General features: G+C 39.7%; 1 protein-coding gene across 8 annotated transcripts in view; it reads right to left on the bottom strand.

Annotated features, from left to right (window-relative positions):
• Nucleotides 1–13,117, bottom strand: part of npas2 (neuronal PAS domain protein 2) — a 38,954-nt gene extending 25,837 nt beyond the window's left edge. For 7 of the 8 annotated variants that reach the window (XM_056444061.1, XM_056444102.1, XM_056444111.1 and 4 more), the window contains exons 1-2: nt 12,835–13,117; nt 202–310 (exon numbers count right to left, since the gene is read on the bottom strand). The gene's annotated coding sequence lies outside the window, so the exon portion shown is untranslated. The remainder of the gene's footprint in view (nt 1–201; nt 311–12,834) is intronic. The other variant, XM_056444093.1, reaches the window with a different exon arrangement.
• Between the last annotated feature and the right edge of the window lie 1,722 nt (nt 13,118–14,839).

The raw sequence follows: 14,839 nt of genomic DNA, 5'->3' as shown, positions 1-14,839 counted from the left end.
CATTAGTGGTCGCTGAGATATTTCAGTCTGGAAAAAAGCGGTGGACCGACTGACATTGACATTCATGGAACCACACATCTCTGTTATCGTAAGGATCCACCAGGACACTAGCTATTACGCTGTTTGTACATAATGATAATCTCACTTTCCCCCCCTCTGGCCTGTATTGACCTTACAAGACAAAGTTGTTGTAGCTCTTACTTTTACACTGCCCTCTTGAAGATAAGCTCACAGGGTGCTGTCCTTGACGTTTCATTTGCATCGGAGAGTTTCCCTATTCATAGATGGTCTTGGGATAAAAGCCCGTTGTCTGTGAATGACAAGATAATAGAAATCAGACATCAGAAAAACGCATGTTCCCAATTAGACAAATGGAGCTTCACATAATGGAGAGGGTGAGTTTTGGGTCATGGGTGGATGAGCTGCCACTTTGCACATTTTCTGCAAATAGTTTAATGATTAAAAATATGTCTCCTCTTCGAGCACATGCAATACAATATTAACTAGAATGGGCACTCGGTAGAGCGCATACCTTCGCATATCACAAGATTGGGCATTGAATTATGAACAATTTGGCATTAGTTGCATGCCAATTCGACAAAAATGTATCGTGCTATGGTAAAAAAAAAGATTTTGACCTTTCCATGACCTTGACCTTGACCTTTGACCCGATTGATCCCAAAATCTAATCAAATGGTCCCCGGATAATGACCAATCATCCCACCAAATTTCATGCCATTCAAGAAGATTTGACCTGTTCATGACCTTTGACCCGATTGATCCCAAAATCTAATCAACTGGTCCCCGGATAATAAACAATCATCCCACCAAATTCCATGCGATTCGGTTCAATACTTTTTGAGTTCTGCGAATAACACGCATACAAATAAATACATAAATGGCGATCAAAACATAACCTTCCGTATTTTCAATGCGAAGGTAATAACAAGCTGTGCAATGTAATATACAGAGAAGGTAATTACTGTGTGCACAGACACAAACATCTTTATCTCATGTTCCATATTTTTAGGTCACTGTGAATGTGTTTCACGGCTTTTAGCAACATTACTTTTAAACCAGAACAGTCTGTGGGTCTGGGATTTCGACATCAAAGCCTCTGCCAGTCCTCATTATTTGACATTCTAGGAATATAGTCTCTCCAGATGTCCTTGGACTTGAGACAAGAGCAATAGCAACGGTTCATTTGCAGACAACTTGCCTCAGTGGCCATCTTTGTGTCATGAGTCACACTTTCCCACAGTTGATTCAGACTGCAGCTGTTGTCGTAGTCCAGGTTTGTGATGACTAATCTGGCTTCTGATGTGGTACCAGTATGATGCCAGTTCGACCAGCTTGTGAGACATGGAGCCCCAGCAGCACAAGCCAGTCTGCCAATTATTGGTACGGCATCTTTTATTGAGGTGAGAGCACTTGACTCCCGGTGCTAACTCACTTCGGGAGCATGTTTCCACCGTCTCACCACTCCTCACCGTGGCAGCTCCCCAGCAGACACAGAGTTTGAGGACTCTCTTGGACACAGCCTATGACAACTGGTGCACTTAGTCCTGCACTTATAATATCATACATTAAAGTGATGGCTGATCAAGGAGGCTGTCTGCTGAACTCCTAACCAAGCAACCAAAATAATGATTCTTATGTGAAAGTAAAAGTAGACTGAAGCCAATATGTGTTCATCACATGGACATAACATCCTTATTCCACTGCGGCGTATGTGTTTGTGTTTAAACATGAAGCATGCGACAGTTCAGCCAGAGCGAACACAGCGAGGCCAACAGGCAACACCAAGCCCCCCCCCCCCCCATTCATTTCCTAACGCCCACCCTTTCTGTGTGGAGCTCCCACTGTGGGATCCCACTGGCTGTCCCAATTTCTCTCACGTCTGAAAGACGGGAAAGTCAGGTGGATGGCAATTTCCTCCCAAATGAGGAAATCAATTACATGTTGTGACTCATAGCAGACAAAGGCGCGATAGAAACTACTCTGTCAGCCAGTGCAGAAAACTAAAATATTCAATTCATTCATCAGCAGTGGTGCTGTCCTAGTGAATACACAGAGCGTGTGACTCCCCATGTGTTAGTAAGACTGCAACTAGTGTCAACGGTGTTACTATTAACACTTTATCTACTGGCAGCAGAAACTGTGTGTGTGTGGGGGGGGGGGGGGGGGGCGTGTCCTGGTTTGTGGCCTCATATAATAGCCATGCTTGCAGAGTTAAATGCTGCTGATGATAACTAAATAATAGCCATTATTAATATTTAAGGCAAGTTTGAATATTTTCCAGGGCTTTGTGTAGCAGAGGTCTCAGTTGTTGTTTGTGGTATTCTACTGGACCTCTACCAACATTTAGACAGATTTGAAACATACACTGTTTTAATAATGGTAAGCCCTGTTTACAGAGTTAACTGTTAATTAAGATTGATTTAGTCAATTATGTAAACATATTCTATGTGGACTATAATGGACCTCAATGGTTTATTGTTATCAAACATAGCAACGTATTTGTACATGAGCAGAACAGGAGAGACAGGAAGTACAATAATCAGGAAGAAGTCGCTCTCATAAAGAGATCCTTTGACGATACATTGACACACAATGCACATTTTAAAGTGTGTTAAGTTTCATCTAAAAAATAAAAAAATAAGTAGGACTTAAATATTCTCGAACTCTCGAAGAAAGTAAACTCGAGAGACGCAGTGGTTCTATTGGGTAATGGAAGGTAAGTCTGACCTTTAACACACAGAAATCATGCAACACAATGTCAATAAACTGTACGCCGCATACTTGTATTTCCCAACCTGTCTAGTCTGGGGTTGTTTTTCACCAAAGAATACCAAAATGACACAAGAAAAGGAAAACAACATACATCTTACACTTGAGGATTTTTTTACCCGTAGTAATTGTGCCACATTTGCATCTCCTCATCGTTTTTCGTTCCCTGTCAATTTTTTATCCTGCAAGCTCAGATAATGCAGACATAATGCTTGGCCTGCATGGAGGAAAATAATGTCCAATGTGTCCAGTACTTTCATAATAACCAAATAAATTAGTGACCTTTTGTGCTAATTAGCTAGTATGAGCACACTAACACACTAAAGATAGTACTTCTTTACACAAATGGCTTCATAGGTGTAAAAAATATATTTAATTTGGAAATCTGAAATGGTTAATTGATTACATTCTAAATTAACAAATTGTTTATAATTTAACCACTTGTGTGTATCGGGGGGGGGGCTATATTCTTTATGTCGTTGTTAGGGGGTCCTTCAGGGAACCAACCGCTTTAAAGTGATCTTTGCATAACTTAAAAATACATATTAATGCAGGGACAGCTGCCATTTGTTATATAACGTGACAAAGTCACCTAATTAAGGCTGTTTAATGAAATGACGTACACAACACTCGAGATCTGTATCATCTACTCAGTCATATGGTAGCTTACACACTGCATACACAAACCAATGAGGAGAAACGGTGCCAGCGCGATTATATAGAATAATTCTGAACTAAATATGCCAGCGACCAACACGTGTGAGACGTCGAAGATTCATAAAGATCTCCCACATTTTGCTGCATTATTCACCATCCGCCTACATGGAGATTAGTTCTTCTCTTTTATGTAGGTCATGCTATTGGATGATGAGATGACATTTCGTACTCATAAACATAAGCAGGCTCCACTACATAATACATGCTCAGTGTTTGGTGCTTTACCCCTGTGCCTCAGTCAAGACTGCTTCTGCCTTTACATCAGTGGAAAACTGGATTATTGTGATAATCACTCAGACACTAAGCCAAATTGCCTCGAGCTACATCTGTGATACTGGTATTGATGATGTCATCATGGCCCTCTGCTGAAGCACTGACTGTCATTAATTAGACTGTGGCACTGCTGTTCTCTCTCTGTTCCCATGGTAACAATGTGTGGTGTCTACTTTCCCCCAGCCAAGGCAGTTATGTCCAGTCATTTTCTTCAGGTCCAAGCGATTTTTTTAATGCACACCTCAGAAGCACATTTATTAGCCTGATTAATATTAATTAAGTAGCAGGCAACCTTTCTCGCTGTTTGCATTGATTCCTCATTATAACAACCTAAACCTTCTTAACATCTTGTACACAGCAGCGATACGCGGTTTACTGCTACCCAGTCGCCAGATAAAATGTTGGCATGTTTTGCGTTTCTGCAAGCCGGTGTTATGTCATATTGCCGCATTTCTGAATTCCAAAATGTTTCATACCAACATTTCTACATACGTGTATTTTAAAGTTAAAGTTATAACCGCTTGTGGGGCTTTTGATTAGTATGTTTAAGCAACAAAAGGACTGGGTTAAGTTTACTCGAAGAAAAGAGGTAAAGAAGAACATACTGTAATTCACAGTGTATCCTCATGTGTAGATGAGGTAAGATTAAAGTGTCAATAATAAGTACATAATAAAATCTATAACTGGGAAGACTAGTATTTCTAATGATAAATTACTTCTGTCTTCTCCCAGAGATATAAGAGCATCACGCCAACAGTACATGTTCTTCATGCAGCAACTAAAAGAAATCACTTTATAACTGGAGATGTCCCACATTTTCGACATAACCTTTCAGTTCAGTCTCTTCTCACTGCTGGCTGGTTTGGTGTTCTACAATGTTCAGGTCAAGAGCAGAGCAGGGGGGAAAAGAAATATCACCGAAGACTAGAGAATGTTTGGTATATCCTCCACTATAAAACAGCCAATGGAAAATGGCAAGCACTGGTCAGTGAAGACACCACAGCCCATCATGCTCCCCCTCAGCGCTGCACTGTCCATCTCCACCACACAGCAGCTCACACTAATGCTCCCCTGGGCCACAGCTGAACCCTCGCGCTCCAGGAGCTTTACCGACTGGACAACCTGCTGTGCACGAAGGGAAAAACAGATGCCCTTTTCCTCCTGCACTTAAGTAAACAACCTGAATCGTGGACTTGTATTTTCCGTGCTGAAATTCTAAGTCAAATAATCAATTTGTCAATCAAATAGTCAGAAATGTCATTTGGTGGCTATATAAGTATTTTTTCCATTTCACTATGGTTATCTGAAGACATCATTTTAGGTCTCTTTTTAAAATGTGATGGATATGATTGAAGACATTTAATAGACAACATTAGATTAGTGCAAGTGAATAATAACTTTATGTTAGTACATTATATTCATGTTTCCTATCCTTTTACTGGGTAATGCACCTTTTTATGTCTTTCACTGATTCTGTGATTACTTTCCATGTTTACCCAACAACGTTTGTCAGTGATTTTGCTGATACTTTACCCAAAGTGCCTCGAGGTTACACATTCACTGCACAGCACAGCCTCACTGTTGGTGGCCACATCCTTTCAATGAGAAAGCAGACCTTTAAAATAGATGTCCTTTTACCAGGCAGATTTAATTCTCAAATGTTCCCATAATTATATTCTTTCAACATTTCTAAATGAATCACCAAATTATTCCTGGCCTGTTATTGTATGCGGCCGCTCAGAAAAAAAGATGCAATTACCTCAGGCAGTGTGTGAGCAAATATGTGGATCACAATTCTAAGGCACAGGTGGAAAGGGCAATGCCGCCTTTCTTTGTACCGCTGTCTCGAACTCAGATCGTAGGTTACATCTTTTATTAAATTCCTGGCTCTGGAAGGGTGCTGATTCCTTTTATAATGCCTCAGAAAAACATTTAGATCTGATAACCAGAATGATATTATTCTTATGAATCCATCAGTGAGGGAGTGTTCCTAAAACTGCAACCAGCCAGTCAGAGTCCGTGTTTAACACAGACTCCAAAATAAACTCAAACAGCCTTCTGCAAGCAGTCCATGGAAAAAATTACCTTCAGTCTTTTCTATTTCTATTTCATTTTCCCTGTTATGAAATGTTGCCGTCCGTATTTCCAAAGCTCCCTCCTGAAGGCACAGAGACCGCTCACATTAAATTCTGGTTTATTTTTAAAGAAGAAAGCAGCTTGTAATAAGTGCATAATGCAAATGTTCGTCTCTTTGAAGAAAGGGTAGACAAAAAGCTGAATATTAAAGTACACTGTGACCAAATGTCCATTCTTTCTCATTGTATTCCACTGAAACCAAAGCACAGGACTGTAGATCTTTTTCATTCCCAGATTCAAACAGCTATACATTAATCTTTAATATATTTGTGAGGTAATTAACATTTTAATTGAACTGTAGGACACAATATCAAGCTGCGAATGGCCTCTTTTTGTTGAAGAAATTAGTTGATATTTAATCACAATGCCTGAATAAGAAAGTGGGTTAATAACGTCTGCATTTTTAATGACAAAAGACTGGATCATTAGTCGCTAGTTTTCCCATTTGCTGAGTAATGACACACTCAGTTAAAATGCTTCATGCCTGATTAAAGTTGCAAATTATAGCTAATTTGGATGTTTTATAAGACCTCACAATAACAGGGAAGCAGATTGGTGTAGTGAGTGTAGAAACTGTGCTTCACTGTGATAATGACTCACGATTCATTCAACCTGCTGAAGTGTCCTTGAGAAATCTCTTAAATCACTTCCAGCTCGACGAGTCCGTGTCCTCTGACCTCTCTGTGGATGCTGATCCAGGATTTCCCGACAGATTCCCGACACAAATTCCACTTTCTAGTCCTCTTATACGATACATATGTCAACAAAATGTTAAAAATATTAATGCTGCACAAGATGAGACGAGAGCATCCAGGTTGTAGTATCAGTATGCAGTGTTGAGGATAAAGTAGGAGCATGTAAATGTCAATTTAATCAGATGCAGTTATGCAATTAAATAACCAATCAAGATGGTGGTGATTAAAGGGGTTACAGATGATTATATTCTTTTTGTTTCAAATCTATGCCTATAGGTATATTAAATAAATAAATATATATGATCTCTGTTTCAATCTTAACTCAAGTAATATTGAAGAGGAATTTTTTTAATAAAAATAATCAGTGTTGAGTACTGTTGTGAGGTTTATTTTCAGCTTTATTGCCCAGTTTGTTAGAAAAGCAATCAAATGTAAGAAGCATTACTTTGCATTACCTGTAGTAGTCACATTACTACAGGGTGACCTATGACTTTTCTAAAGTAATCTTCCCACTGCTGTCTGTATGTCTTCACTAAATGTAATCATGTGGTGTGTGAGCCCAGTTTCACGAGCTATGGGCAGGTTTTGCTCCCTGCCATCACAGATTACAGATACTGAACATCGAGGAATGAGGAACTCCGCCAGGCAGTGCTCTTTCCATTTCAGCGTCAGGCCCGCCATGCTCGGTCGGTATGGTCATCTGCTGCGTCGTCTCCGCAAAGACAAACCGCATCGTAATGCCCATGCAGCCAACGCCCTGAGCTACATATCTGAATCACATCTAGGTCACCCACACATGTTGTGAAACCCTTTATTTTGTTCATCTGAAATACAAAGTGTGTCCACTCCCGACTTATGAAAGCGACCTTTTGCCAGGAGGGACAGATTCAAGCTCATGGGAATCAGCTATATCAAATAAACAGGGTCTCCCAAATAAAAGACTGTGCAGCAGACAGTGTAGCACTCAATTAGTAGCCGAATTAATTTCACATAATATTTCACGAACCTCATCTTTACTCCTTTTAATGTGGATCGCTACCTCAAAAGCCACCAGGAAAAATGTCGGCCACCTTTGTGAACTACTGCGGCACCTCTGAAAAGGTTTCACACATTACATTCAACTGTTTTTCTTTTTAGAAAGTCCCTCGTTTTCCACGACTAATATTAAAAAAAGGAAGCAAATTCACATCATGTGAAAAGTCTTGGGGCCTGTAGAAGGCATGTAAAAAAGAAAAGAGAAATAAAGCAGCTAAATGTCTTAATCATGCCCCGGTGGATCGGAGCCTGAAGCTACTGAGGACAATGACTGTGTGCTTTGGAGCAAGAGTTCAGCGACAGCAGCAAGGATGATGACGTCTGTGGAGGCAGTTATATAACTGGAGCTGAACATTTTGTCTGTCATAGTTACAAGGTTAAAGAGGGAGACATGAATACCAGCCACAGTCTCAAGAGTCATGTGCAACGCAGTTCCACCGGCCGAGTTCATCGAGGCTGACATCAGTCAGTGCAGCAGTATGAAGCAAAAGGAACGTCCATGTTTGATGTTATTCATCAGCATGTCGGCCTCTTCAGACACATGGCTCCTCTCAGGGCTTCAGCGCTCCTTACTGGTGATTCACCAACTATTTAATATTTAAAAAATGTATCACAAGGCATGTGAATCTTATCCATTATGAATCCTTCATTTTAACTTTAAGACGACAGGGCGACAGAGATGTTATCGACTTGAACAATTGCACAGGTTTGCTTCAACAACAGTGTTCTTAACCACAAAGTGTGGCATGTCCTTTAAAAATGCCCTGGCTTCAGAGGTTTAACCATTTGGATACAAAACAAAATACATTTTCAGAAACTTTGTCGAACATTGGACCAATTAGAGTATTGTTAAAAGGACCTTTGGACTTTACCTCCCACATGAAACCCACCACTGCTCATTAGCTATGCAGAAAGTGTATCAGCGAGTTCTTCAAAGCACAACAAGTAGCAGATGTACAGCAACAACATAAGAACAAATCATCCTCACAAGAAAAAGACAAATATCTCAACATAGAAAGACCGAAAGAGAAATGAGTCAGCAAATCAATAAGTCCCCGTTAACAGGAGTGTGTAGGCACTCAACATATTAATCATACATTCTGCTAATCTCACATCGGTGGTACACATTGCTGAATCAGACCAAGACTATCCACAACTATTTTGACAATCAATTAATCATGTAGGTAAATGATTAATAGGTAAGATGTGATGCTTTGTTTTTGTTTTTAAACACTTTCTTAAAATTAGGGAGATATCATTATTGAGAATTGGCTCGAAAAAAAGCAAAAGCGGACTGCGACTGTTGGAAGAGAACAACGCACAAACCATGGTGCCAGTTAGTGAGAAGTTAGTAACTCCAGTCAAAATAAATGAACTAAATGTTCCCTTACAATTGTGCAAAAGTATTCTCACACTTCAATTCCTTGGAAAACTCTGAAGTATCTTTAAGTGTTGGACAGAGGGCTTACCAAACAAACATCTTTGTGTTACAGGTTGTTAAGGTGCAATCTAAGAATCTAGGGAATCAATCTAGTCAAGATCAAGTCTGTTACAGTCAACTGTAAAAACTCGCCCACATATGCTCTAAGTACCAAACAGGAAGCAAGTACAAAGGCATCCACGTACAAGTAACGTGAGAGCTCCAATACAATACTGAACAAACTATTGCACTATTATGGAGGACAGAAAATGACTTAAGTATAAATAAATAAATAAATAAATGCATTAATAAATAAATAAATGCTTCAATAAATGTATAAATAAATATAGGAATAAATAAATAAATAAATACAGGAATAAATAAATAAATGCTTAAATAAATACAGAATATAAATTATACCTAAACAGTACATCATTAAATAAATATATTACTACATTTCTGTATTTCTTCATTTATTTATGTGTGTAATTATGTGCTTATATGCAAATGAGCTGGGATGGTCCAAACCTCTGTCTAAAGCATGATTGGTCACAGGAGTGTGATGCACCTGGTATGTTATGCTCTACTACTTCTGCCTTGCACATGTTGTTAGAGTTGGCACGCTCAGCTAACCGTTCGCAGAAGTTAGTCTAGACAGCTTTTTTTTACTTTTATCAATTCCAAGTACTCTGAGTAGCGACTTGTGTTCTTTTGGAGTTTGGAATTGGGAGTTTGGTCTTGGGAGTCCAGACTCCGGAGGACGGCCTTCTGCAATTGTCACCAGCTGTTCTTGCTCATGAGTTTAAATATTCACTGTAACGTAGTTTTATAGTCAAACAAAAAGGAAATGTTTCATTATCCTTTAAATACAATTATTGTGTATATATATATACACACAATTCAAAATAAAATAATCATTCATAGAATTGTATATATATTGAGTAAAAAATAAAAACATATGTATATATAGTGTTTATCTATATATTGTTTATAAATATATAGTTTATATATAAATATGTAGTGTATATAATAAATATGTCATATATACATACATATGTGTGTATATATATATATATATTTGTGTATGTATATACAGTATATAGAAATTTGTATATATATAGTGATATTACACATGTAATTACAAACAATTTGGTCAAAAGTAAAAAGACACCGCTATAGTTCAACGTTAAAGTTTAAATAAAATATTAAGTTCTAAATCTTAACCCTGTCAAACTGATTTAACGTTACCTGTGAATAAATAATAAAATATTTGTGCTCGTTAGATCTTCCAAAACCGAATATATCTCATGTTTAACTGCTACGAAGACATCAGAGCATTTTAAAATGTAAATTACATTACATTTTTATTTATCCTGTAGTCATTTTCTGTCCTCCATACACAATGACTCAACAGGTTTGAAACATATTTACATTACCAAAATCCAAGAGACATTTCTCTGACTTCCCCGCAGAAAATAGAGCAATAAGATACAATTCTCACAGAAAAAGGTATGACTGATGTTTAGGTACGGCTAAGTAATTTGCAACCTGTGATGTTAGTCAACCTGTTTCACTCCATTTCATGTGTGTTTGAGATGAATCGACGGGGTTGAACATTCAACGTTCATTCTATGTGGAGCGCCTCTGTTTTCTTAAAGAGACAGATGGCAGAAATTATCTCTTCGCTATTGCACAGACCTACACCATTTGTGCATGCCCAGTCACACTAAGCAGCTCCAGCAATATTCAGACTAGCCTTCAGTTTAAGCTTGCAGGACATGGCCCAGTAACCTACTTTCCCCACAACATGCTCTGTAACATCAGAGATGGGGTTGTGTGTCATTAGTTAACACAGTAGAGGAGACACCCAAATATATCGGGACAAGAATAAATGAAATGGCACCAAGAGGAAAGAATAAAGGGAGAAAGTGTCCGAAGAGATTGTGATACTATGGGATGAGCTAATTGTGAAGTGCTAAGCAAGTCATGGAGTTATTAATTATAACTACAAGGTAATAAGATTTAAATAATGACAAGCTGTCTCTTGAAAGATATAGATGGGATGTGTTGTATAACAATAATAATATTGTTTCCCCCCCCCCCACACACACACACTCCTCCCTCTGGGTCCATCCCATTATAATCCGTGTATCAGATGAACAGCACTTTAAACTGTATAACCCGACAACCTGATACCTTCAAACTATTGTTCTGAGTTTCTATGTTCACACAAACCACGAACACCCAAAGTGACACATCGTAACATCTAGTGCTGTGTTGCTGAGCCACTGACACAGTTGGTGTATTTTCACTCAACAAATCTAACAACTATGGTGATAAAAATATGACCATTGACCACTTAGAGATTGTGGACTTCTGCACTGTGTGCTGATTGATTGAATGTCTGTTTGTTTTTTGAAGAATTGGGTGTTGTATGTATCCTCAGTTTATGTATATGTGATGAAGACAACTTGAGCAAATGAGTACATTTGGATTGGTAAGAGAGAAATGATGTCTGCAGTTCAATGAATTTGCTTTATTGTCAAGCCTTTATTATTTTCACAAGTGAGCAATTCAGTGAGTGAAACATCTGTGTGCAGCCATAGCACCTAAAGGACGAAGACTGTCGTTGACTCCTGGTCTCTGTTTCTGCAGGGGCAGACTGTGTGCCGAAATGTAATACGCTCATTTATCTCACCCGCAGGGGGAATTAGAGTTGCTGTATTTTGTGAAGGGACCAGAAATTAGCTGAGACTGAGAGGACGGTAGAGCATTAGTCATGAGGCCCCAATGTTGAGGAGCATATGATGCGGTGAACTCCCCAGTTCAGTCAGTCATGGAACAGAGCATCTTGTCCCGCTCAGCTGTCAGCACACATCCTCATCACTACTCATGTCTGCTGGGCCGAGCTCGGCACTGACGCAGCAAGCCGGCAAAATGGCTCAAGCCTCAATGTGAGTATACTTGGATGAAGATGAGGAACACAAATTTGGACACTGACATTATTTGCACAAAGGGTTTTTTCAAATTCCTTTGGGGGGGGGGGGGGGGGTCAGGTCCCTCAACAAAGTGGCACAGTTGCCATCGACTTGGCATCAGTCTTTTCGTGGTAGATGTGAGCCTTGCCTTATCAAACTCTTTTCCAATCGCACAATGCAACATGTCCCACTTCTCTGCGTCCAAATAGCTTTTAAATATCTCTTCATACACAAATAAACCCTCAAATATGCCACTGACTCACAATTCTCTCTCCTCTGATCAATGTGTATGTCAGATGTAATAGTCATAGTGTGCCAGTGTCAGCCCCAAACCAACAGCTGGTCATCACATACAACATAACTTCATATTGGTTACAGTCTAACAGCACGTCATTCATAGGGTGCCTTCACACTGCTTCGGACTTTAGTACAAGAGAAACTGTCAATGTCTTCAAACGCACCACGACAGTGTCCCCTATGTAACACGTGTAAAACAGCCGTGTAGGTTCAGTCTTGGAGCTCAAACGTGAAAACGCACTGCCTCCATTTATCAGCTCGTGTTAAACGGACTGGATGTCGACCCGCTGATAGGAGGAATAAGTTTGAAGCGATGTTAAGCGAAATAAGATGAAAGACTCGGAGACAGACTCACGTAAAAAAAGACTTTCTTCACCCGTGTCACGTTCGCTGCCATTGAGTTGGCGTTAGATGTGTAACAGCCGTGACGTTGACAAGTAATTAAGAAACGGACCCGGTGGACGTAACGACGCACAGCTGCAAATTAACTTACCTTAATGACGAGGTAAAAGGGGCTCAGATGCAACCCAGCGGAAGCGTGCGCGGTGGGAAACGGGCACAAAAACAAAACAAAAAAACGACGTTTTATATTCCCCAAGGAAATGTGCCCAGAGATGAAGCTGCACCGGCGGTGTATTTGGGGACGCAGTCCGCGGAGGAGGAGATCCGGACCCAGCGCGCACACACCTCGACCTTTCTCGGACACAGCGCTGGTCCGAGCGAGCCCCGTCCACACGCGCCGATGAAAGCTGAATGGAGAGATGTTCCTGCAGCCACAGTCCGTCCACTCAGAGTCCCGCCCTCTGGACTATATACTGTAGTAAATAAAGTTTGTGTGTGTGTCTGCTGGTGGTGGGTGGGCTTTAGATAGAGATAGATAGATAGATATATACTTTATTAATCCCCAAGGGGAAATTTGTCGAGTCAGTAGCAGCAACACACAGACACCCTTTACAGTGAACAGATAGAATATGAATGCGATTGAATGCAGTCCAAAGAAACACATTTGGATTCTGAATGCCTGTTTATGCAAATCATCAACAGGTTATTAAAAGCTCTGCATACCGGAATTCCATATTTGTACAGTAAACCGTTGTGAGTCATGCCTTCTGCTCTCTGACTGAGTCATGTTTTCGAAAGCTATTATATAGCCGAAATTCACATATTGGTCGACATGGGTTGAGGCTGATTGAAGCAATATTGAACATGTCGGGTGAAAGCTGTTGTGAGATGAATTAGTCCTCTCGGGTCCACATAATGTGGAATATGCCTATATGAACTATTCATACACTGTCATATTCATTGAATGTATTTTAACTCTAATCTGTCCTTCTGTACACATTACATCTATTGCACCTGTCCATCCTGGAGAGGGATCCTCCTCTGTTGCTCTCCTGAAGGTTTCTTCCCTTTTTTCCCCCCCCTGAAGGGTTATTTGGGAGTTTTTCCTGATCCGATGCAAGGTTTTGGGGCAGGGATGTCTATGTGTACAGATTGTAAAGCACTCGAGACTAATTTGTGAAATTGGGCTATACAAATAAACTGAATTGAAATGAATAATAAGTCGGCAAACACTGGAGCGCCCGCCTTCTGTCGACCCGTGGAAATCAGCGCTGGGAGTACAGAGCCTTCTGAGGCCCGAGGCATGACTGTCTGTCAGAAGCTGCACTCAGGGAACCTGTTGGTGTCATGTATCAGATAGGCTTCTTACGTATCTTCAAATGGGTCCTCTGATCTTAAGATATGTTTATTAATATGGGATATAGTTGGGCACCCACAAGTGTCCTCTTTACAGATATGCACCCTTTATGATTATCCCACGCAGTTTCAATACCAAATACCAGCATAATGTGGTATTTTGAAATGGTATTAACCCCAAGAATTGCTTCAATCATACATGAACAAATAAATGACATACAACTTGACACTCATCACTGACCTGCTCTACTTAATATTCCGGTCTGCAGCTTCAGGATCATGTACATCATGTGGCATATATACTGTTGACCCGCTATCTCCCTCTAAAGTTCCCCATTCCCCCCTAAAAAAGACAAACATGGGACTTTGTGGGTTTCTTATGGTTAATAACTCAAGTTGCAATACCCAAACGTAAGTGTCTTACTTTTTCAGAAGATGTATAAGCAAAATGTAGGATAGACCGATGTAGACATATGGCTCTTATTGAACGTTATATGACATATCACATTACATATTATATAGCACATTAGTGCTGTAACTGGTCGAGGTCATAGAGCTAATTTTTACTTTATAAATTGGGTATATTGAGTGGTTTAATCCATATTGATGCCTTATAATTGATAAATTAATGTATTATGTTGTAGATACAAATATTAATCTGCAAAGTAACCACACTGTGACTGTGACATACATGTAGGGAAGTACAAACTAACACATTTCCCTTTCCCTCTGAAATGTAGTGTATGAAGTAGCATATAATGGTAATGTTCAAGTGCCCAAAACATGTAATAAACTAGAAC

The sequence above is a fragment of the Pseudoliparis swirei genome, chromosome 3 (genome assembly GCF_029220125.1).
Source record: "Pseudoliparis swirei isolate HS2019 ecotype Mariana Trench chromosome 3, NWPU_hadal_v1, whole genome shotgun sequence".
NCBI lineage: Eukaryota > Metazoa > Chordata > Actinopteri > Perciformes > Liparidae > Pseudoliparis > Pseudoliparis swirei.
This window is presented reverse-complemented; position numbering and strand designations above follow the sequence as displayed.